Consider the following 24,183-nt stretch of genomic DNA (forward strand, 5'->3'; position numbering starts at 1 on the left):
CTAGTTGACTTACAGGTGTTCTCATATGAATAATATAATTTTTGATAAAGTGCTACACATATTTTTCCTATTTATTCCTTTAATTTTTTCAGAGCTGTTTTGATTCACAGCAAAATTAAGATGAAGGTACAGAGATTTCTCATATACTTCCTACCCTCACACATGCATGGCTTTCCCCATTATCACCATCTCCCAACATAGTAGCATATTTATTACAAATGATGAACCTACATTGATATATCATAATTACCCAAAGTCCATCATTTAAAGTATTCTCTTGATACTGTACATTCTATAGATTTAGACAAATTTATAATGAGATGTATCTACCATTATAGTACCATATAGAGTAGTTCCACTGCCCTATGAATCCTCTGTGCTCCACCTATTTTTCTCTCCCTCTCCTCTAACCCCTAGCAACCTCTTTAGATATTTTTAGCATCTTCTTAGTTGTGCCTTTTCCAGAACATCCTATAGTTGGAATCATATAGTATGTAGCCTCTTCAGACTGGCTTCTTTCACTTAGTAATATGAATTTATGGTTCTTTTATATATTTTCATTCCTTCAAAGTGCTTTTTTAGCACAGAATAATATTCCATTGTCTGGATATACCGTAGTTTATCCAATCCATTTACCTATCACAGAACATCTAATTTGCTTCCAAGTTTTGGCAATTATGAATTAATATATGATAAACATCTGTGTGCAAGTTTTTGTGTGAACATAATCTTTAAACCCATTGGGTAAGTTCCAAAGAACAGGATGGTATCATAAGAGTATGTTTAGTTTTGTAAGAAACCATCAAACTCTCTTCCAAAGTGGCCATACCATTTTGCAATCCTGCCAGCAAAAAATGAGAGTTCCTGTTGTTCCATGTCCTTGTCACCATTTGATGTTTTTAGAGTTTTGGATTTTGGCCATTCTAACAGCTATGTAATGGCATCTCATTTTTGCCTTTTTTGGCATTTTTATGATGTGGAGAATCTTTTCATATCCTTATTTTCCATTTGCATATCTTCTTTGGTAAGGTGTCTGTTAAGGTCTTTGGCCCATTTTTGATGGGGTTGTTTTGTTACTGTTGATTTATAAGTGTTCTTTGTATATTTTGGATAACAGTCTTTTATAAGATGTGTCTTTTGCAAATATTTTTTCCCAGTTTTTGGTTTGTCTTCTCATTCTCTTGAAATTGTCTTTCACAGAGCAGCAGTTTTTAATTTTAGTGTAGTCCAGCATACCAATTACTTCTTTTATGGAGTATGCCATTGCATTGTATCTAAAAAAATCATCATACCTTAGGAGTTTCATAGTTTTGCATCTTACTTTTAGGTCTGTATTCCATTTTGAAGGATATGAGGTCTGTTTCTAGATTCATTTTCTTTGCATGTGGATGTCCAATTTTTCTACACCATTTGTTGGTAAGACTGTATATGCCCAATTGTATTGCCTTTGCTCCTTTGCAAAGAGCAGTTGACTATATATGTGGGTCAATTTCTGGGATCTCTACATTTCATTGGTCTTTTTGTCTGTTCTTTCACCCCAACTATATAGTCTTTATTACTGCAGATTTACAGTAACTCTTATAGTTAGGCAATATCAATCTTCCAACTCTATTCTTCTTAAATGTTATATTGGTTATTCTGGGTCTTTCTTTATCCATATAAACTTTAGAATCACTTATCGATATCCACAAAGTAACTTGCTGATATTTTTATTGGGATTGCATTGAATCTATAGATCTAGTTGGAAAAAACTGTTGCCTTGACAATATTGATGATATAGGGCAGTCTTCTTATCCATGAGCATGGAATATCTCTCCATTTATTTAGTTATTTGATTTCATTCATCAGAGTTTTGTAGTTTTCTTCATAACAACCTTATACATTTTTTGTCAGCTATGCCTAAGTATTTAATTTTTGTAGGTGTTAATGTAAATAGTATTGTTTTAACCTTCAAATTTCACTAGTTTATTTCTGGTATATAGGAAATCAATTGACTTTTGTACATTAGCCTCATATCTTGCAACCTTGCTATAATAATTTATTAGTACTGGGAGGTTTTTTTATTGTTGTTAATTAAGATTTTCTACATAGAAATTCATGTCATATGTAAATGAAGACAGTTTTATGCCTTTCTTTCTAATCTTTATACCTTTAATTTCCTTTTCTTCCCTTATTGCTTTACAAGCACTTCCAATACAATGTTGAAAAGAAGGGATGAGTTTCTCAACATTAAGTATGATGTCAGCTGTAGGTTTTATTTTTATAGCTATTCTTTATAAGCTAAGGGAGTTCCTTTCTATTCATAGTTTACTGAGAGTTTCTATCATGACTGGGTGTTGGATTTTGTCAAAAGTTTTCTCTGCTTCTAATGATATGATCATGTACTTTTTCTTTTTTAGCCTGTTGATGTCATAGGTTAATTAATGTTCAAATGTTGTCCAAGCCCTGCACATCTAATATAAATCTCTCTTGTTTGTGGTTTATAGTTCTTTTTGCTCATTGTTGGATTTCATTTACTAATTTTTGAGAAATTTTACATCTATGTTCATGAGAGATTTTGGTGTATAGTTTTCTGTTAATGTCTTTTTATGGTTTTTATATTAGGGTAATACTTGCCTCATAGAAAGAGAAAGTATCTCTCTACTTTCTTCAGAAAAAGATTGTGGAGACTTCGTATAATTTATTTCTTAAATGTTTGGTAGAATTTACCAGTGAACATATCTGGGCCTGGTGCTTTCTGTTTTAGAAGGTTATAAATTATTATTATTATTAATAAATGTATGTATTTATTTATTTTTGGCTGCATTGGGTCTTTGCTGTGCGCAGGATTTCTTTAGTTGTGGTGAGAAGGGTCTACTCTTTTGCAGTGCGTGGGCTTCTCATTGTGGTGGCTTTTCTTGTTGTGGAGCACGGGGTCTAGGTGTGCAGGCTCAGTAGTTGTGCACACAGGCTTAGTTGCTCCGTGGCATGTGGGATCTTCCCAGACCAAGTCTCGAACCTGTGTCTCCTGTATTGGCAAGCAGATTCTTAACCACTCCCTTATTATTCTTAAATGGCCAAATAATCTATGTTGATGTATCCTTTCTATTTTCTGACATTTTTGGTAATTATATACTCTCTCTTTTTTTGTTATCCTGGCTAGAGATTTATTGATTTTATTGATCTTTTTAAAGAAGCTGCATTTATTCAGGTTGAATTCCTGTATTTATTTCCTATTTATTTTCAATTTCATTGACTTCTCTAATTCTTGTTATTTCTTTTTTATCTTCAATTTGGAGTTACTCTTGTTTTTCTAGTTTTCTATGATGTAAATTTAGATATTTTTAGGTATTTCTCCTTACATTCAATCTATAATTTTCCCTGTAAGAACTGCTTCTGCAGCATCTCACAAATTTTGATAAATTATGTTTTCACTTAGTTTAAAATATTTTATTTTGAGATTTCTTCTTTGATCCATGTGTTATTTAAAAATATGTTTTTAATCTCCATGTATTTGGGGATTTTCCAGTTATTCTTTTGTTACTGGTTTATGCTTTAATTAATTCCATGGTGACCTGAGAGCAGATATTTTATAATTTATATTCTAAATTTGTTAAGGTATATTTTGTGGACCAGAGAACATGGTCTGTTTTGTTGAATGTTCTTCATGAACTTCAAAAAAAATGTGTATTCTGCTGGTTGGATGAAGTAGTCTGTAGATGTCAATTGTATCCAGTTCGTTGTGGTGGTTTTGCAGTCAAATGCTCTAGCCCTGAACTATACCCCCTTGGTGGTGGTTTTAAATACAACTTTATAAATATATTCTTGTTAGGGTAAAATATATCTTCATTGACATGTGCTCGCTTTTTTTGACAAAATCTATATCCATTTAAAGTGTGTGCTGTATATACTTACACACACATTTATATGTGTGTGTATAAACATATATATTTTTTCTTGATTTATTACACTAGCTTGGACCTAAAGTACAATATTGACTAGAAGCAACTCTGGCAGTCATCATTGTCTCATTCCTATTTTATGGCAAATACTACTAATATTTCACTGCTAAGTATGTTGTTAACCTGATATCCTCTGTAAATATTATCATATCCAGAAGTTTCTTCTATTCCTCATTTGCCAGAGTTTTTATTCTTTTGTAAATGCATTTTGTATATTATCATATTTCTAGAAAAACACTTTTGTTTTATAACCAGAGAAATAATGCTAAAATCAGTTTTACTCTGTGAATCAAATAAAACTTCCCTAAAGTTTATTGATCAATGACAAACTTCACTACACATGAATCTGAAAGCCAACCAATCAATGCCAGGCTCGAAATTTTGAAGGCAAACAAATCAACAGTGGACTCATTCCTGTTAACCACCTTCTGAAACTAGTAAATATTAACAGTCTCACCAAACAACAGCTCTGCCTAGGCTAACATCAGTTTCCTCCTGCCACAGCACAACGAGCCTGAAAGCAATTGTTAACCAAAATATTCACAAAAAATTAGAAGTCTACTCTTTTTTAAAGGGCTGTGCTTAACCATTATAGTTTACCTTTATTTTTAATTACATTAATCTTATAGTATTAAGCATTGTGTGGTAATCTCTGTCTACAGCTACATCTATTTAAATAATCACAAGATTGTCTTTCCTTTATTGACTGATTTTCAGGTATTAATTTTCCATTCCTTTGTAATTACTGTAACCAGAAGGTAATGCAGTTTTTTTCTTAGTGTTGCATCTGCTGTTAGCCACCACATAGTCCATTCTTCACTTAGAAAACAGAGTAGCCTTTCTCTTCACCTTGTCTTGCCTCACTTTACTTCTCCCTCTCCTCTTCTCTCTCTGTCAGTAACTTATATCAAAGATAAACTGAGCTATTAGAGTGAAATTCAGATATGGATTTCCATAATACCCCAAAGAAAATGATAAATATATAGACATAACTTAATGCTTACCTATTGTATAAAAAATATAAATTTACATTCCCAAATCTGAAACAATTAGGAAAAAGTAACATTGTATCAAAGAAAATGCTCCAGCCATTTCCCAAACCAAAAGAAATATCGTAATATATTATGTGAATCAACATTATATATATAAGAAATGCAGAAAATTATTACAAATCAAAAGGGCTTCAAGAATCTGGGTTTTTTTGCAAAATATATAGCAGTACTACATGATATGTATCTTATTTCATTGTCTGCACTTATTTAAGATTTTATGAGGTTGTTTTGAATATTAGTTTCTGAGGTTTTTATCAAACACACATTCTTGTTAGGCTGAAATGTATCTTACTTCATTGATGTGTACTTGTTTTTTGTTTGTTTGTTTTTTGCGTTACGCGGGCCTCTCACTGTTGTGGCCTCTCCCAATGCGGAGCACTGGCTTCGGACGCACAGGCTCAGCTGCCATGGCTCACGGGCCCAGGCCCTCCGTGACATGTGGGATCTTCCCGGACTGGGGCACGAACCCGTGTCCCCTGCATTGGCAGGTGGACTCTCAACCACTGTGCCACCAGGGAAGCCCGTTTTTTTTTTTTTTTTAACAAAGATAATCCATATCCACTGAATGTGTGTGCTGCTCTAAAACCTTATATTATTTTTCTCATTTTTCATTATGATTTATCAAATTTGGGAAAGAAGTGTCTTTGTTTTCGCAATTTATATTAACATGCTCCTTTTGGAGGATATGAAAGAAAGCATGTAGAATGATTGTATCAACTCACTCAACAAACAAAATTACCTTGTAGACCATGGCATTATGTAGAGGAAAACATCTAATATTTACCATGTGTACTAAAGTGAAGGTATAATTAACATACCTGATAACCAGATATTAAAGTACAACAGAGCCACAGAAAAATAAATAATATGGTTACAAAGGATAATTGATAGTTATCACTTTATTACAAATTATGAGAATGTGGTTTTTTAATAGACATGAGAAACGTTCCTACATTAGACTATTGATCAAATAAACACACACGTGGTAGTTTTCATTAAAAAGGAAGGCAGAGTAAGTAAAGTGTGATATACAGTGGGACAGTATGCATTTTCAAAAAGATTCTAGATGAGCTTGATTAATTTATATACTGTATGCTTTTTTGTTTTGTTTTGTTATTTTGCGGTACGCGGGCCTCTCACTGTTGTGGCCTCTCCCGTTGCGGAGCACAGGCTCCAGACGCGCAGGCTCAGCGGCCATGGCTCACGGGCCCAGCTGCTCCGCGGCATGTGGGATCTTCTCAGACCCGGGCACGAACCCGTTTCCCCTGCATCGGCAGGCAGACTCTCAACCACTGCACCATCAGGGAAGCCCCGGTATGTTTTAATTCTTCCTAAAGTATTATCTGCATAAAGTGCTTTTTTTTTTATTAAAAAAAAAACTTCTGTAAAGAAATGAATCACATGTTATATTGTGTGATGTTATGGAATATGTATCTATGATTTCTCTAAACTTTGGGTGCACTACAATGACTATTACAGTCAAGCTTTCTTTCTTACAGGGTGGTTGTCACTTATAGCAGGGGTACTACTAAAAGCTCCAATTTGCCAGTGCTGTTTGAGTATCCTTATTTATTTGATAAATATGGAGGAGTAGAGATAACCCCTCTCATCCAAACAAACAGGGTGGCTATAACATAAATTTAATCTTTAAAATTAATTAGTATGTGACTTGAGATCAGATTATTTATAGCACATCTCCCTCAGCTCCTGACCATCAGAGAAGGGCTTCATCTTCATGGATCCTATACTTAGGGCTACAACATTAGAAATGAAGGTATAATTCCAAAATTTTGGATCCCTTCTAAGTATATTGTAGTTGTCTTATGGGTTTAAGCATTTAATTTAGCATATATAAGATTTAATATTAATAAATTGATATTAACCAACTTCTAATATCTCTAAGCATTACTTGGATAAATTAGATCTACATCTCAAGATGATTTTTTAAAAGAATAATGTATTTACAGCAACATCATCTACACGATATAATGCATCAAGTAAAAGAAGAGAAATCACATACACATTCTACTTTGGGGTAATAATAGTGTTCCCCAAAGTAATGTGGCAGCCACATATTTCAAAGTAGAGATATGTTGCCATTGTGAATGCTAAGACACAGAAGTCTCTTTCTTCTCAAAGAGAATTATAATCATGCACAGTCCATATTGCTTTGAATATGAGCAAAGACTATGCATTAATGAGGAGCACAGCTCTTCTCTTAGTCATACTAGTCAACAAATCATTGAATTCTTAGGTAAAATAATTGCAAATTGATATCATAAATTATTCACTATATTACAGGATTGGTTGCAATTAAGGGTATGTTACCTACCTACTATGTTTCATATAATGAGGATCTTAAAAAGCCAACAATAATCTTTTGCTGTCTTATAGAGCCCTAAATTAATATATATTTTTTTCAAATAGAATCCTACTTCACTCAGAGTGAAGTAATTCAGAAAGAAAGAAAGAAACAAATACCATATGCTAACAAAACATATATATGGAATCTAAAAAAAAAATGGTTCTGATGAACCTAGGGCCGGGATAGGAAAAAATATGCAGATGTAGAGAATGGACTTGAGGACATGGGGAGGGGGAAGTGTAAACTGGGATGAAGTGAGATAGTGGCAGGGACATATATACACTACCAGATGTAGAATAGATAGCTAGTGGGAAACAGCCACATAGCACAGAGAGAGCAGCTCAGTTCTTTGTGACCACCTAGAAGGGTGGGAATAAGGAGGATGGGAGGGAGGCGTAACAGGGAGGGGATATGGGGTTATATGTATATGTGTAGCTGATTCACTCTGTTATACAGCAGAAACTAACACAACATTGTAAAGCAATTATACTCCAACAAAGATGTTTAAAAAAAACAGCTTACTAGATGGAGACTAGAACGGTTAAACCATTAACTAGTTCTCGTGTCAAGATTTTGTTGCTTAAATTGGAATAAAAGTAGATTTAAAAAATGATAACAAAAGCTTATATAACACTTTCCATATAGCATATATTGTTTAAAACATGAGATGGATATTATTATTTCCATGATCATTTTAGAGTGAATGATTCTAAACACAAGTCATAAAAGTTAATTGCTCAAGGTCACCAAGTTTATAAGCAGCAGAGCTAGGAGTTGAATCTAAGCATTCTACCTCATTGTGTGATCATACTCATTACATGAGGCAAATAGCATAGAATTTCAATGAAATATTTTTATCTTATAGATATGATATGGGAAGAAGGTGAGGGGGTGAAGATTCTCTGAAAGATAATGAGGATCCATAGGTATAAAAATTGACTTATGGAAAGGAATAATATTTTCTTAAGGAGCCATGAGCTTACTCATCATGAGGGGAAGAAAGTTTTTAAAATCTGGGCAAGAAAAGTCAATGCCTCTTGAGGAAAGATATAGTTGCTAAGAGTTCAGAGAACTCTAGGCTCTAGTTTATAACTTTTATAAGAATAATAAATAAGCCCTGGTCATATAACTAGAATTTAAGGCATTAGCAAAATAGAGAAATACATATGGGTATAAAATCGAAAAATTAAGGCAATGGAATTATACTCTGGCTATCTCCAGGTGTGTTCCTCAGCAAGCAGCAACAGAATTAATTCTGGTTTATTGCAAATGTAAATTCTAAAGCCCACTGCAAACCTGCTGAATCAGAATCTTAAGGGTATGATCAAGGAATCTGTGGTTTCAGAATCTTTCCAAGTGATTCTATGAGGTCTTAGGCAAAAGTGTTGCTTTGAAGAAAAGTAAGGTCTTCCTCAAATAGAAAGCACTTTATACATTTCTTGGGCTAAAAAACAGAAGCTGCCTTATGTGAGAGTTCTTGACAGGTGTTGTTATAAGCAAGAATTTCTCCATTAACTTTTGAAATACCTAAACACATGCACAGACACAGACACACACCTACAAGTGAATGCCAATAATCTTAGATATAAAAGAAGTTTCAAAGGGAAATGTTCATAACAACTATTAGACACTAAGAGAGCTCTTATGAAACCCCATATTTCCTCCAAATTACAAAAAAAAAAACTCTGTAGTTTGCTTATTTCAAGTTATTGCTCAATAAATAGGACCTTCTGATAAAATCATATGCTACGTGTAAGCAGATTTTAAAAACTAAAAAGCATAATATGAATGAAGTCTGGTTGCTGTTACGTTTTTGTATTATATGTGAATGAAACTATATAAACATCTATGAGAAGCAATGAAGGTTTTAACAAAGATCAAGTATTTCTCTAAAGTACATTAATTCAGAGACCTAAAAGAAATTTTAATATGCTTTAAACTTTCAGTTTCTTTTATTTTACCATTATGTTTATGAAAATATTTGTGTTACTACAAGTGAACTCAATGTTTGCTGTAGGCAATAGTTTGTGCACTTTAAAATATTGATGCAGAAAGCCAATACAGGTGATAGGGAAAACTATGTCAGGGTTTATCAGGTGTTATTGGGACCAAATTAGAACAATTCTTCATATTAAAAAAAATTCAGCTGCCCGTATGTGAATAAGGACATTTCCTCAATGTTAAAATATTAGCACCCTCACCAATGTCTTTACAAAGAATATGTAAAATGGAATGAATATCAGCTGAATGTATAATTAAACCAGATGGATTATCAGTCTGAATCTAAATTGAAATAATTATGAGTTTAATTATATGTAATTAATAAAACATTTTAGGTTTAGCTTTTCAGTCCGTAGTCAGTTTAGGTATAAACTATTTTTAAGAGTTTGTGAAACATATTTTGATATTGCCAACATTGTGTGCCTTTAGATATTAACCTCCCTAAAATTATTGTGATATCCACAATAGTTTTCTACAAAATAGCTTATATTTTACTTTATTAAAAGGCAAAATATACATATAGCTGATTTACTTTGTTATACAGAAGAAACTAACACAACACTGTAAAGCAGTTATACTCCAATAAAGATGTTTAAAAAAAGGCAAAATTACTTTGAAAACATCAAATTTGTTCATAGTTCTAATACTGCTAAAATAGAAATTAGTTCCCCTTTTTATTTGTTCTATACAGTGTCTTTCATAATATGTCTTTCCACATTAAGTGAAATATTTTATGAAAAATTCTTTGGTAGTATTTAATAAGATAAGCTATGATAACGTCATTGACATTCTTTGTTCATGAATAATAGAGTAGGGAAAGTCTTTTCTTGAAAGAATAGTTTGATACTCTTTGAAAACACATGCCCCACAACTTCTTAAATTTATTTCTTAAATATTGTATTCAATGGAATGAAAAATAGACATTTGAGTATTTTTCATTTTGGAAAATTTACCTAATGATTATTTGTTACCAAATTTTAAAAAGCATTTTAAAATAGTTACTAATGATTTTTCATTACTTTCACTTCTTATTATAAAGAGACCCTGAAAAAAATACAAATGTGGGTACTACACAGATTTGATGGATTTTTCTGAGATCAGAAATATGTTTCTACACATCTGATACATTCATGTGCAGTGGCAGGTTTTATATTATTCTCATTGTTTAGACTCTTTGATATATTGTACACCTATGTACAAGTTTTCTCAACATTAAAAGTATGTCAGTGTTATCAAAACAAACACCTGTATTATTAGGTTGGAATTTGTTTAAAGGAATAGCTTCTTGGCATAGTTTAATATTTTAGTAATGTCATGATTTATTTTGATACTCTATATGCAATAGGCATTTTTAAAATGTCAAATTTACAAAAATCCCTATTAATTAATCTATCAACTGGTCAGCAATAAATCCTTGAGTCTATCCATATTCCAAAAGTATAGTGGTTCTTCCCTGGTGGCACAGTGGTTAAGAATCCACCTGCCAATGCAGGGAACACAGGTTCGAGCCCTGGTCCGGGAAGATCCCACATACCACAGAGCCACTAAGCCTGAGCGCCACAGTTACTGAGCCTGCACTATAGAGCCCGTAAGCCACAACTACTGAACCCCATGCAGCTAGAGCCCATGCACCGCAACAAGAGAATCCACTGCAGTGAGAAGCCCACGCACCTCAACAAAGAGTAGTCCCCGCTCGCCGCAAATAGAGAAAGCTCTTGCACAGGAATGAAGATCCAATGCAGCCATAAATAAATAAATCAATAAATTTACAAAAGTATAGTGACTATTTATTTCTAATAATATATGTTTTGGATGTGAATCGGTGGACTGGTCTGGACATCAGCAAGAAAGAAGAAATGCTATAGAGTGTAACTTGTTTGGGATCACCTGAGAGTATCAGCCATTCAGCTCACTGTAAGTGCTCATTGAAGCACAACATCTGACAATCTGGGACAGTCACCCACTGCTGAGAATCAACAAAAGCAGCAATGTCAGAACTCACCAGTGCAACTGGCAAATCTTTCAGATTGTCATACTCTTTTCCCCTCAGGGAGAGCCCTTAGAGATGGTACATGTTGTCACTTGTAAAATTAGAATTTTCTTATAGAAGTTCATCCTGATGCCATGTCTTTAAGTCAATGTGGAAAAAGAAAAGAAACCAGAAAAAAACAACTAATATAAAACCTTACTGTTTTCCAGGAGAACAGACAGACACAATTATGAGAGGAAGAAAAACTAAACAAATATAAGAATATTGTATTGATCTGAGGAAAAACCTGAGTATGCATTGAAAGGGCTCAGTAAGTTTCAAGATAGATTAATAAGAAAAGATATACCTGGGCATTTCTGTTAAAGTTTTATGAACTCTAAGCATAAAGAGTAAATCATATGTTTCTAGAGAGAAAGTACAAAATTTCTGCAAAGTAAAATGTTTCTTTTATCATTAGACTTCCACCCACAGCATTGGGAGGTGAAATTGAAGGAAATGACTTCTGTATTCTAAGATACAGTAACTCACTCTAAAAAGTATAAGACTAGCTAAGGTATAGTTATTCTGTTAGAAATAAATAAATAAAACCATCATAGACAAAAATTCAGATTTTTCTGGTCACCCAAGTACCTGAACTGAGGCATACATTTCTGAAATAGTTAGTTAATAAAACAACAAATGACCTCAAAAGAAATGAAGAACAAAGCATGGAGATAAATGAATCTTGATATACATACATTTGCATATCTCTAGCTCTACAGCTGAAAGATAGATACAGATATAGATATAGGTGAATTTAAAGATATGTCAGAATTATATAAATAGAAGGGACATAGTAAAAATAAAATGATAATAACTGCATAACTGACTTGGCAAAATTTAGGAGGTGAGGAAGGAGGGTTACAGGAAACCTTTCAGGAACCTCATTGAGCAAACAATAAAGGAGGGAAACAGAGGAAGGAAGGTAAATGTCACCTAATCTTTTTATGTGTACATAGTATGTGGGAGCTTGAATAGTATATTGTGTGAAGCAAAGCACCTGAAAGGAAGAAACAGTTCTATCTTGTTTACAAATAATATTAGAATCATCTGTAACTGTTCAAGGGTACAGAGAAAAATTATTGTATTCATGAGGAAACAAGGTACAAGGATGGAGAAAAAACAGGAAAATACATCTGAAATTTCACAGGTTTCAGAGTTATTCTAAATATAACCATGATATCCTGCTAAATAAATAAGAACATGCCTAAGGGTACTGGTCATGAATTTAAAGGGAGGCTACTCAGCAGGTCTGACTTTCCCTAGTTACATTCAGCTGCAGAGGTACAGATATGGAATAGACAAGGTTCAGAGTTTACCAAAGGCTAAATTTCCAGGAAAACAAAATAGTCAAAAGAGCTGAAAATATATGTATGGGAGATATTATAATAGGTTGGCTATAAAACAAGAGATGTAAAAGGGGAGAGAAAGAAGGATAAAGTGGTAGAATCACTGAATTTTAAGTCTTGGTAAAGTATAAGTATTAATGGAGTTGAGGCACTGAAGGATGTGAGTTAGAAAAAACTAGAATATGATCATTACAGATTGAAGGACCTGAGATAGATTTTTGAGAGTGCTGCTGTTGGTATAAACACAGGTTTGAGGATGACCATAAGAGGTAGTGACTAAGGTAAGATGGAGAGATGATTGAAGAAGAGAGGTTCAATAAAGTGAAAGTGGATGATTGTAAGCTTTATCTTCATGGATGCTAAAGTAACCAGAAAATAAGAAAATAAATAGGCATTTGAAATTAATAGCAGACATTAATATATACTAGAATTTTAAAAAGGCAAAATAAATGTGACATAAAGCCCTAACTAGAAATTTATATACAGCTATTTTAAGCCAGATACATCAAATATACAAAGTATGACCAAGTAAATAGAGGAACTGGGTAATAGTCATTCAATTTAATTTACACATATATTAACATACTTACATAGCTCATAGAATATATACACAACTTTGCATGTTTGATAGACTATTACAAAAATGATTATACAAACGTGACTATTGAATGCTTTTTTTAAAAAATAGTTTTTCAATATTGAGGAATTTTCAAAGGAAAATAACATGTTCTGGGGAAATTTCTAAAATACTGCCTGTTAATACATATCATTTTTGTAATTTTCCTCTTGCCTTCTTTTATTGTACACCACTTCTTTTAAAACAAAGCCAATTTTTAAAAAAAATCCAAACTGGAAAAGAAGAAGTAAAACTGTCACTGTTTGCAGATGACATGATTCTATACATAGACAATCCTAAAGATGCTACCAGAATGTTACTAGAGCTCATCAGTGAATTTGGTAAAGAGGCAGGATACAACATTAATACACAGAAATCTCTTGCATTTCTATACACTAACAATGAAAGGTCAGAAAGAGAAATTAAGTAAACAATCCCATTTACCATCATATCAAAAAGAATAAACCTACTAAAGGAAGCAAAAGAACTGTACTCAGAAAACTATAAGATACTGATGAAAGAAATCAAAGATGACACAAACAGATGGAAATATATACTATGTTCTTGGATTGGAAAAGTCAATACTGTCAAAATGACTATACTACCTAAAGCAATCTACAGATTCAGTGCAATCCCTATCAAATTACCAATGACATTTTTCACAGAACTAGAACAAATATTTTTTAACTCTGTATGGAAAGAAAAAAGACCCAATAGCTAAAGCAATCCTGAGAAAGAAAAATGGAGCTGGAGGGATCAGGCTCCCTGACTTCAGACTATACTAAAATCTACAGTAACCAAAACAGTACGGTACTGGCACAAAAACAGAAAGATAGATCAATGGAACAGGATAGAAAGTCCAGAAATAAACTCACACATCTATAGTCAACTAATCTATGACAAGGAGGCAAGTATATACAATAGAGAAAAGACAGTCTCTTTAATAAGTGGTGCTGGGAAAACTGGACAGCTACATGTAAAAGAATAAAATTAGAATATTCTCTAACACCATGTACAGAAATAAACTCAAAATGGATTAAAGACCTAAATGTAAGGCCATATACTATAAAACTCTTAGATACAAACATAGGCAGAACACTCTTTGGACTCACCTCCTAGAGTAATGAAAATAAAAACAAAAATAAACTCAGCCATAAGAAAGAACAAATGACATTTTCAGCAACATGGATGGATCTAGAGATTATCATACTAAGTGAAATATGTCAGACAGACAAAAACAAATATATGATATCACTTATTTGTGGAAACTAAAACAATGATACAAAAGAACTTATTTACAAAACAGAAATAGACTCACAGACTTCAAAAACAAGCTTATGGTTACCAAAGGAGAAAGGCGGAGGGAGGGATAAATTGGGAGCTTGAGATTAACATATACACACTACTATATATAACATAGATAATCAACAAGTATTTACTGTATAGCACAGGGAACTCTACTCAATATTCTGTAATAAACTTTATGGGAATAGAATCTGAAAAAGAATGGATATATGTATATTCATAACTTAATCACTGCTGTACACCTGAAACTAACACAAAATTTTAAATCAACTATACTCCAATATTAAATAAAAATTAAATTAAAACCAAAATATCCCTGTAGCTATAAATTTCTATTTTCTTTATATTTCTTGTCTTATCTGCAATCACTTTACTTTTCCATGCTTTTCACTCAATCCAGAGTAATTTTTCTCTAGTCACCTGGCTTCTCTTTTTACTTTAGTATACAAATTATTAAAGTCCTTACTTATATTGCTTTATTAACAGTTTCTTCTAACGTAAGTAATTTACTCATCAATGTCATATCTCTGATGATTGTCTGTCATTTTATTTTGTAGTTCTAGATACCTTGTTAAAATTTAAAATTAAGATGTCATCCCAGAAGTGGCTGCCTGTATTCATTGTTTTCTTTTTCTGAAGTACAATAGCACTACAGCTCTAGATTACAGTTCTTCCAGTTATGGCTGCTTTAACTCTTAAGCAGCAATATCTAGGAAATAGATATACTCTTGATGGTGAGAAGTATAATTTACAAATTTACCACTTTCATTTGATTCATACATAAAAATTTTTTTGCAATTTCCTTCTCCATTTTTCCTGATTTTCTGAAAATCAGGAGTGCTTCTTCCTGATCTTTTCTCTCTCTACTCAGTATATGATGTGTTAGCTTTTAATTCCCTATACTATATTCCTTCCTTCTAGAACACCTAGAGTCTTTTCTGTTTCACTGAAAAAATTCTTACTAATATTGTATTTAAGTCATCTCATTTTAGCTTACACTCATCGAATCACCTTTTATCTGAGGTACATGTCACTTAAAGCTCATAGTCTCCTTTGTCATTTAAAGGTGTGGAATGAGGGATATTAATACATGGTTGCCCTTGGAATAAAAGGAAGAGAAAGAGAAATTTAATTCACCTAGACATGGAACAGTCTAAAATGGCTTAAAGACAAAAAGGTTACCAGGTTACAAAATCACAGAATACTTTATATATAAACCTATTATTTGTACTGATTGGTGAAAAACATCTTTGATGACCTAATGTACTTACGTGCTTAATAAATGTATTCGTTGCTACTTAATTATAATCATTTCTAAGGCACCAGCTAAAAACACTATCCTAGATAATGTAAATTATAATAAACAAACATTAATCCAAGCTGGGCATGATGCCCAGAGAACCAGCTTAGTGAAAATTGTCAATGAGCTCCAAAACAGGGAAGCTAGTGAAAAAAGGCTGCTAAATATGAAATATAAACAGGTATACACACAATCTTTCCATTTTACATTAAACAAGAAGCATTTTTGCACACTATGGAGCCCAGCAATTACTTGTTTAAAACTGGCTTTGTCCTTGACTAAGTTTATAAACCCTTTATAAGAATGAAAGCTGGGCTTCCCTGGTGGCGCAGTGGTTGAGAGTCCACCTGCCGATGCAGGGGACAGGGGTTCGTGCCCCGGTCTGTGAGGATCCCACATGCCGCGGAGTGGCTAGGCCCGTGAACCATTGCCTCTGAGCCTGCGCGTCCGGAGCCTGTGCTCCGCGACGGGAGAAGCCACAATAGCGAGAGGCCCACGTACCGCAAAAAAAAAAAAAAAAAAAAAAAAAAAAGCTAAAATTTAAATTACTATAAATCTGGGGAGATAAAAGTACAATTTTACAAGAACTGCAGTTTCTATTGAAACCTTATAATAGTGGAAAACAGGACTTTATAGGGAACCATAGCTAGCACTATCAGCAACCAGTAGCAAAGAATATCATAGAGAAATTTAATTTCCCTCCAGAATCTTAAGGTATCAGGGTGATCTTGTCATTGCTTTTCTTTCCTCACACACTTTGAGTGATAGTAGCCTTATTATAAGTGAAATATCTTCCAGAAACCACTTGAGAACAAAGGTTAATCTGAAATGTAATATAAAGGGGGAAATTACAAGAGAGAAACATGAAGTTACTATTATTCATTCTACATGGAGCTGAATACTCTCGTATCAAAAACAATGTTTTTAAACTTAGTACCTTGTTAAAATCATACAAATCTGATGTAATGCACAAATAAAGACTTTCTGATATAAGCCGTAACTCTAATATATTTGCAATATGCAAAAAAAGAAAGGTGGAGAGAGGAAAGAATGGGGAGGAGGAGGGGAAGGGAGAATGGTAGAGTAAAGAAAAAAAAGAAGATAGAAGGAAAAAGGAAAGAAGGGAGGGAGAGAGGGAAGGAAGGAGGGAGGAAGGAAGAAGGGAAGGGGAGAGAGAGAAATTAAAACAGTTAAAAAGTGCTGAAGATTAGAAATACTAATTATAAGATGTAACTCAAATAAAAGGCAGAGACTAGGAAAGGACTATAAGATCAAAATTGCCACTAATAACCCCACCGGTTACTAGTGAAAAAAATAACCTGATTTATGATGCCACAATTTTTAAACAAAAAACTTAATACAGATGCAGGATAAAATTATATCCATATATGCCTGAAGCTGCTACAGATTCTTCAGAGTGAGGGAATTTGTACAAGTTATTATGTCATGTATAGGGTTATATCCTTGTAGATATTAAACCTAAGTAACCAATGAAAGGCTTTATAGCAAATGCCATGTGAATAATTTTAAATGTTATTTATTATTCATTTTATTAGTGAAATAATTTTCTTATTAAATTATATTATTTTTTATTATATTTTCACTAAAATAAAGCAAGCCACGATAAGTAAAAGTTTGAAAAATAAAAGCACACCCACAAAACTGTGAATTGTTTATATGTGAGACTGTTTTAATGAGGTATTAAATATCTCATAGTGATGTAGCAAACTATGCTAAAATTCCATTGGATCTTTCAGGCTTCATCAGCCTTTATTCCATTAGTGATTTATAGACACTAGTGTCTGATAACTCTGTGTCCATTCCTCTATATGATCGCACAAGAACATGTCTAGCTATGCAAATTTGAGAATAATCTTTCTGAAATGTCTGCAATCATCAAATAAACTAATGAAGTTCTAATATTTTTAGATTAGGTGAGCATCTATGAGATTGTGATTAAGAAAAATATATTGCTAAAATAATCAATACAAGACAAAATAGTTTTTACACAAAGTTTTACTTTGTATAGAACCTGTAACACCGACATTTTTTTAATTGAAATATAGTTGATTTATAACATCATATTTGTTTCAGGTATACAACATAGCAATTCAACATTTTTGTAGATTGTATTTCACTTAAAGTCACTACAAAGTAATGGCTATATTTCTCTGTGCTGTATAATACATCCCTGTAACCTATCAATTTTATATATACTAGTTTATACCTCTCAATCACCTACCCTCATTCTGTGTCTTCCCTTCTTCTCTCTTCCCACTAGTAACCATGAGTCTGTTCTCTATACCCGTGAGTCTGTTTTTGTTTTGCTATATTCGTTTGTTTTATTTTTTAGATTTTACAAATAAGTGATAACATATAGTATTTGTCTTTCTCTGTCTGGCTTATTTCACTAAGCATAAAAGTCTCTAGGTCCATCCATGTTGTTTCATTCTTATGGCTGAGTAATATACCATAGTGAGAAATATATATATACATACATATATATATAGGTATGTATATATACACACACACACACACACACACACAAAACCTTGCAATGATGTAGCAAACTGCTAAAATTATATACTGGAATATATATATATATATATATATATATATATATATATATATATATCACATCTTCTTTATTCAGCAGTTGATGGGCACTTAGGTTGCTTCCGTGTCTTGGCTATTTAAGCAATGCTACTATGAACATTGGGGTGCATGTATCTTTTTTTTTAATTTTATTGGAGTATAGTTGATTTACAATGTTGTTACTTTCTGCTGTAAAGCAAAGTGAATCAGTTATACATATATCCAGTCTTTTTTGGATTCTTTACTCATATAAGTCATTACAAAGTATTGAGTTCCCTGTGCTATACAGTAGTCCTTATTAGTCATCTATTTTATATGTAGTAGTGTATATATGTCAATCCCAATCTCTCAATTTATCCCTTCCCCCCTTTCCCCCCAGTAACCATAAGATTGTTTTCTATGTCTGTAACTCTGTTTCTGTTTGGTAAATAAGTTCATTTGTACCAATTTTTTTAGATTCCACATATAAGCGGTATCATATGATATTTGTCCTTCTCTGACTGACTTGTGTGTATCTTTTTGAATTAGTATTTTCATTTTCTTTGGGTATATACCCAGGAGTGGAACTGCCAGGTCATATGGTAGATTTATTTTTGTGTTTTTGAGGAACCTCCATACTGTTTTCCACAGTGGCTGCACCAATTTACATTTCCACCAACTGTGTAGTAGAGTTTACTTTTCTTCACATCCTCACCAACATTTGTTATTTGTAAACTTTTTCATGCTAGCCATTCTGACAAGTGTGAGGTAATATCTCATTATGGTTTTGATTTGCATTTCTCTGATGATTAGGTATGTTGAGAATTCTTTATGTGCCTCTTGGCCATCTGCATGTCTTCTTGGGAAAATGTCTGTTCAGGTATTCTGCCTGTTTTTGAATTGAGTTGTTTGTTTTTTTTTATATTGAGCTGTATAAGCTGTTTATATATTTTTGGATAGTAACCCCTTATCAGTCATATCATTTGCAATGACAAATTTCTTTATTTCTCCTTATATTGAATCTCTAAATAGCTGAAGTTTTTAAGCATTACTTCATATCAGTGGCTTTTTCTAAATAAAATTAGTTGTAGATTTTATTTTTTTATAATAACATTATGTAGGTGATAAACATATATTTAGTGAATTAATAGTAAATCCTAACTAAAACATGTATTTTATGCAGTTTTTCTGACAAATTAGGAAAAACCATATCCAAATTGCTAACCTAATTCTTTTCAGAATTATTTTCCTCCAAATTTAAAATATTCGATTGGAAATGTATAGAATTTTTTTGACAAATTAATTGACTGTGCCCAAAATACATTTGAAATATATTCTCCAGAAAATAAATACACTGATTATTTCTTCTATCTACTAGAGAAGCAATATTTTGGACTGGTTACAAGGATGAGTGGTAAAATCTTATTTCTGGGGTTCATCTCTCAGCATTGCCATTTATTAACCATGGAAATTTAAACAAGTGATCTATCCACATTAAGCCTCATTTTCTTCATCTGTAAAATGGAACAAATAACAATGCTTATCTCACAAAATTATTGTGGATACTGAGTCAGAAAACTCATATCAGTTCTTATCACACTATGGGACATGTAGAAGCATTCTCCTACTGTTAGTCATCCTCATAATCCATATTGAATAATGTTAGTTTAGTAATAGTAGTTACAGTTTTTTTAAGTATTACTTTCTGAAACACTAGATATTTGAAAAACACAAACTTCAAGTTTGGAAACCAATTTTGATAAAACCATTTGAATCCTTGACTGCCTATGATTTTGAGTAATCATTTGATAGAACTTCCATTCTCAAAATAACCTTCAGAAGCTCACCTATCATCATTAATAGTGCACAATGATGTATTGGCTAACACTTTAAAAAATTAACTACATCATTTTCTTCATACTGTTCCTTTCTGAGCTTAGTGATATTTCTAAAATATTCCACTCAATCTAAAAATGCATGAACAACACATACAATAAAAGGACATACTACTTCAGAAATCTTTTACTTTCTCACAAAATAATTAAATCCAAAAAAAGGACATAAATGTCCTGTCTCACCCCAAATTTTACTGCAGCTTCATCAAATTTTCCATGAGTTTCAGCTTCACCCTTAATACAAATCAAAGGAGATTCTATTCAGGGAATTTTTTTAAATGATGGTGAAATTAGACTTAGTTCTGCTTTAAATATCAAAGAAAACCAAGGATCCATCTTAAATTTAGACAACTCCAAGTTATCTGTTCTTTAATTGCCTTCACATATGCAAAGTTCCCGACACCAATGTGATAAATTACCACAGATTTAGAGGCTTAAACATTAATTTATTACCAAATAGTATCAGAGTGTAGAAGTCAGAAATTATCACACTGGGCTTCAAAATCAAGGTTTCGTCATGATGTGCTCCTTCTAGAAGCTCTGAGGGGGGAAAAAAAAAAACAACCTTTCCTTGACTCTTCCACCCTTTAGAGTCTGCCTGCACTCCTTGGCTTATGTCCCCCTTCCATCTTCCAAGTTAGCTATTTTCATCCCTCCATCCTTTGCTTCCCTGTCACATCTTCCCTGCCTCTGATCCTCATGTCTTCCTCTTCCACCTGTAAGGACACTTGTGATTATACTGGGTCCACCCAGGTCATCCAGAATAATCTCTCCATCTCAAGTTTCTTAATTTAACTACATCTGCAAATTTCCTTTTTCCATGTAAGTCAAAAGATTAACTGTATTCCAGTGTTAGGATATGGACAATATTGGAGGACCATTCTGCCTAACAGGATTGTTTTCCAGCTATTAGGTTTAAACTTTGTAACTATTGATGCAAATTAATTCATAATATTGATTCATGAAAGATATATACTCCTTTATTTTCTGATTTCAAACTATTTTTTTGTTCACAAGTAAAACTGATTAACCCTGTCTTATAAAAGAAAACAGGGTCTTATAAGAAATTTAAAATTTTATTTGGTATTATCTATTAATTTAATATTTTCAACTAATTTCAAATAAGCAAATTAATCAGCTAGTTCATAAGAAAATCAATATTCATACCATATTTTCAACTATTAAAAATGCAATTTTTTTCTTTCTGAATTTTACCAGAGTTTTTTGCAAATAGAAATTTCTTGCGCTATTAAAGTCATTTCAATAACTAAACCTTGATTTATTACCTTCCATATGAATTCAAGTGTTTCATCATTTATAACAGTATACTCCAGCCATATATTTTATGTACTTAGAAGGTTGATATTGTTTGATAGTCACTTATATTCACAAATTTAAAAGGGGTCAGAATTCTGGCTTTGAACTGTATCATATGCTATATCTAAATTGGGGATAAAACTATACTGATTAATTTTTCATAATAATAAAAAATTTCAGCTTCTGCATTCAAATACCATAATGTTTAGGAAACTCATGGGCATCCTGTGACAAAACATCATAATACAGATGTTTATTATTACATAATTTTGAATAACTGTTGTTATCAATGCAATGGAAACATTAATAGCATGATAAGTAGGAAATGACTAAAATGGAGTAGTAATTTTAGTATCAAATGATAAAGAGATTGCTATTGTCTGAATGCTCGTGTCCCCCAAAATTCATATGTTGGAACCCTAACACCCCATGTGATGGTGTTAGGAGGTGGGTGCTTTGTGTGGTGATTAGGTCATGAGGGTGGAGTCTTCATGAATGGGATTAGTGCTCTTATAACAGAGAACCCCCAAAGCTCCCTAGCCCCTTCTGTCATGTGAGGTTACAATGAGAAATCTGTAACCTGGAAGAGTACCTTCACTCAACCATGCTGGCACTCTGATCTCAGACTTCCAGCCTCCAGAACTGTGAGAAATAAATTTCTGCTTATAAGCTACCCAGTTTGTGGTATTTTGGTATAGCAGACTGAACTAATACAGACATACTTACATGAACACACAAGACAGGAGAGGAGACAAAACAATATCAAGCAAATATATCATAAATGAACAGTTATTTTTCAAATAAGTTATACCAATGAACTCAGGGTTTTCTTTAAAGTTTGAAGTTCCATATTTGAAAGCTTTCTATATTTACCTTGTTACACAATCAAGAATTATGGCTTATATTATCCAATTTACATAAATGATTTCATACATTCTTTGACAGCTTTACTGCATTGTTTCTTCACACAGGACATTTCCTCCTATTTGGGAATCGAGGGGCAGGATGCCTTCTGTTCCTACACTAAGACTGTAGTCATGATGATGGACTGTATACATTCATTTTAAATCCTGAAGCACCGGACACTTGTCAGAGACTGAAGGATATGGTCCTTACAAGACTATGTAATGGTATGTATGAAATCAGTTCATTGCCACAGACGGTGAGAGGACATTTAGCTAATTCAAGGGTGGCCCAGTGCAGAACTGCCCAATATGCACGAACATGAAAAACCCAGAGGGGAAACATATTTCTGGCCAGAGCACTTTGGAAAGCAGCTTGTACAAGGAAGAGAGTATAAGGGGAAACCCCTCCCCCCGCCCCTCTTTCTCTCTCTATCTTTTATCCACACACACTTAAAGTATTCTTGACAAAAATATCACAGTGACCTAAAATACTTTATTTTAAACTCTAATAATTATAATAAAACCTTCCCAAAAGTTCAGTCATGCAGTTGGCATGCTTTTATTGCCACAAACTATGAGATTGGCTAAAGTAATGAGTAGCTTTTCTGACATAATTCTTTAGGGTGTCAGCCCTCTGAACAACTGGAATATGGTGACATAGATTCTGTCAGCTAGCTATTGCTGTGTAACAAACCTGTCAATAACTCAGTGACTGGCTTAAAGTAACACCTGTTTTACTTTAATTACTGAGCTGCCAAAGGCCAAAGCTACAATAATTTCGACAAGAACAAAATAATGTGTCAGAATCTAATCTAAAAAGTAAAATAAGAATCTGTGACCCCCATGCTGATATATCATGGTTACTTTTAAGCAAAAATATTCTCAGTCTTTAAGCTATACTAAAGGGGAGCATTTTGTGTTATTTTATTATTTTTCTTCTTGTTATGTATTGTTTTTTGAGAAAATGGACACTAGGAGAGAGAACAGCTGCTATAAATAATTAAAGTGTGATTCTTCTGGGCCAATATGGCAAAAGTTGTTAAAGCTAATGTGACATCTGTGCTCAATGATTTTAATAGGAAGCATTGTTTTCAAGTGCAGCTTCTTAAGATACTGTTCAAATCAGCACAGCCCCCAAATCATATGCTTAGAACTTTTGCAAATAGACTTATAAAGTGAGAATTTATGAAACATACTCTGGCTTCTCTCTCTTCTCATTATGTCAAGGGTTACCCACTAGTGGCTGTCACACCTATATGCCCAACCTTATATGGGTATCATGAAAAAAAATTCTCTGTTTATGGGTTTCCTGCCTACATTGATTCATATCAAGGGAGAGAATTTGAAAGTCGGTTGCTAAATGAATTACTTCAATTTTCAGGGAAAATTGATTTACAATGAGGTCCGTAACCACAGAGATTTAACAGAACTATATTACACATGCTGAGAACTCTGCATTTTGAGTGAAAGGGGCAATGCGACCAACACAATTTCCTTCTGATCCATGTCTAAAATGCTCCCAGGAATAATGACA

Source organism: Phocoena sinus, chromosome 4 (assembly GCF_008692025.1).
Source record: "Phocoena sinus isolate mPhoSin1 chromosome 4, mPhoSin1.pri, whole genome shotgun sequence".
NCBI lineage: Eukaryota > Metazoa > Chordata > Mammalia > Artiodactyla > Phocoenidae > Phocoena > Phocoena sinus.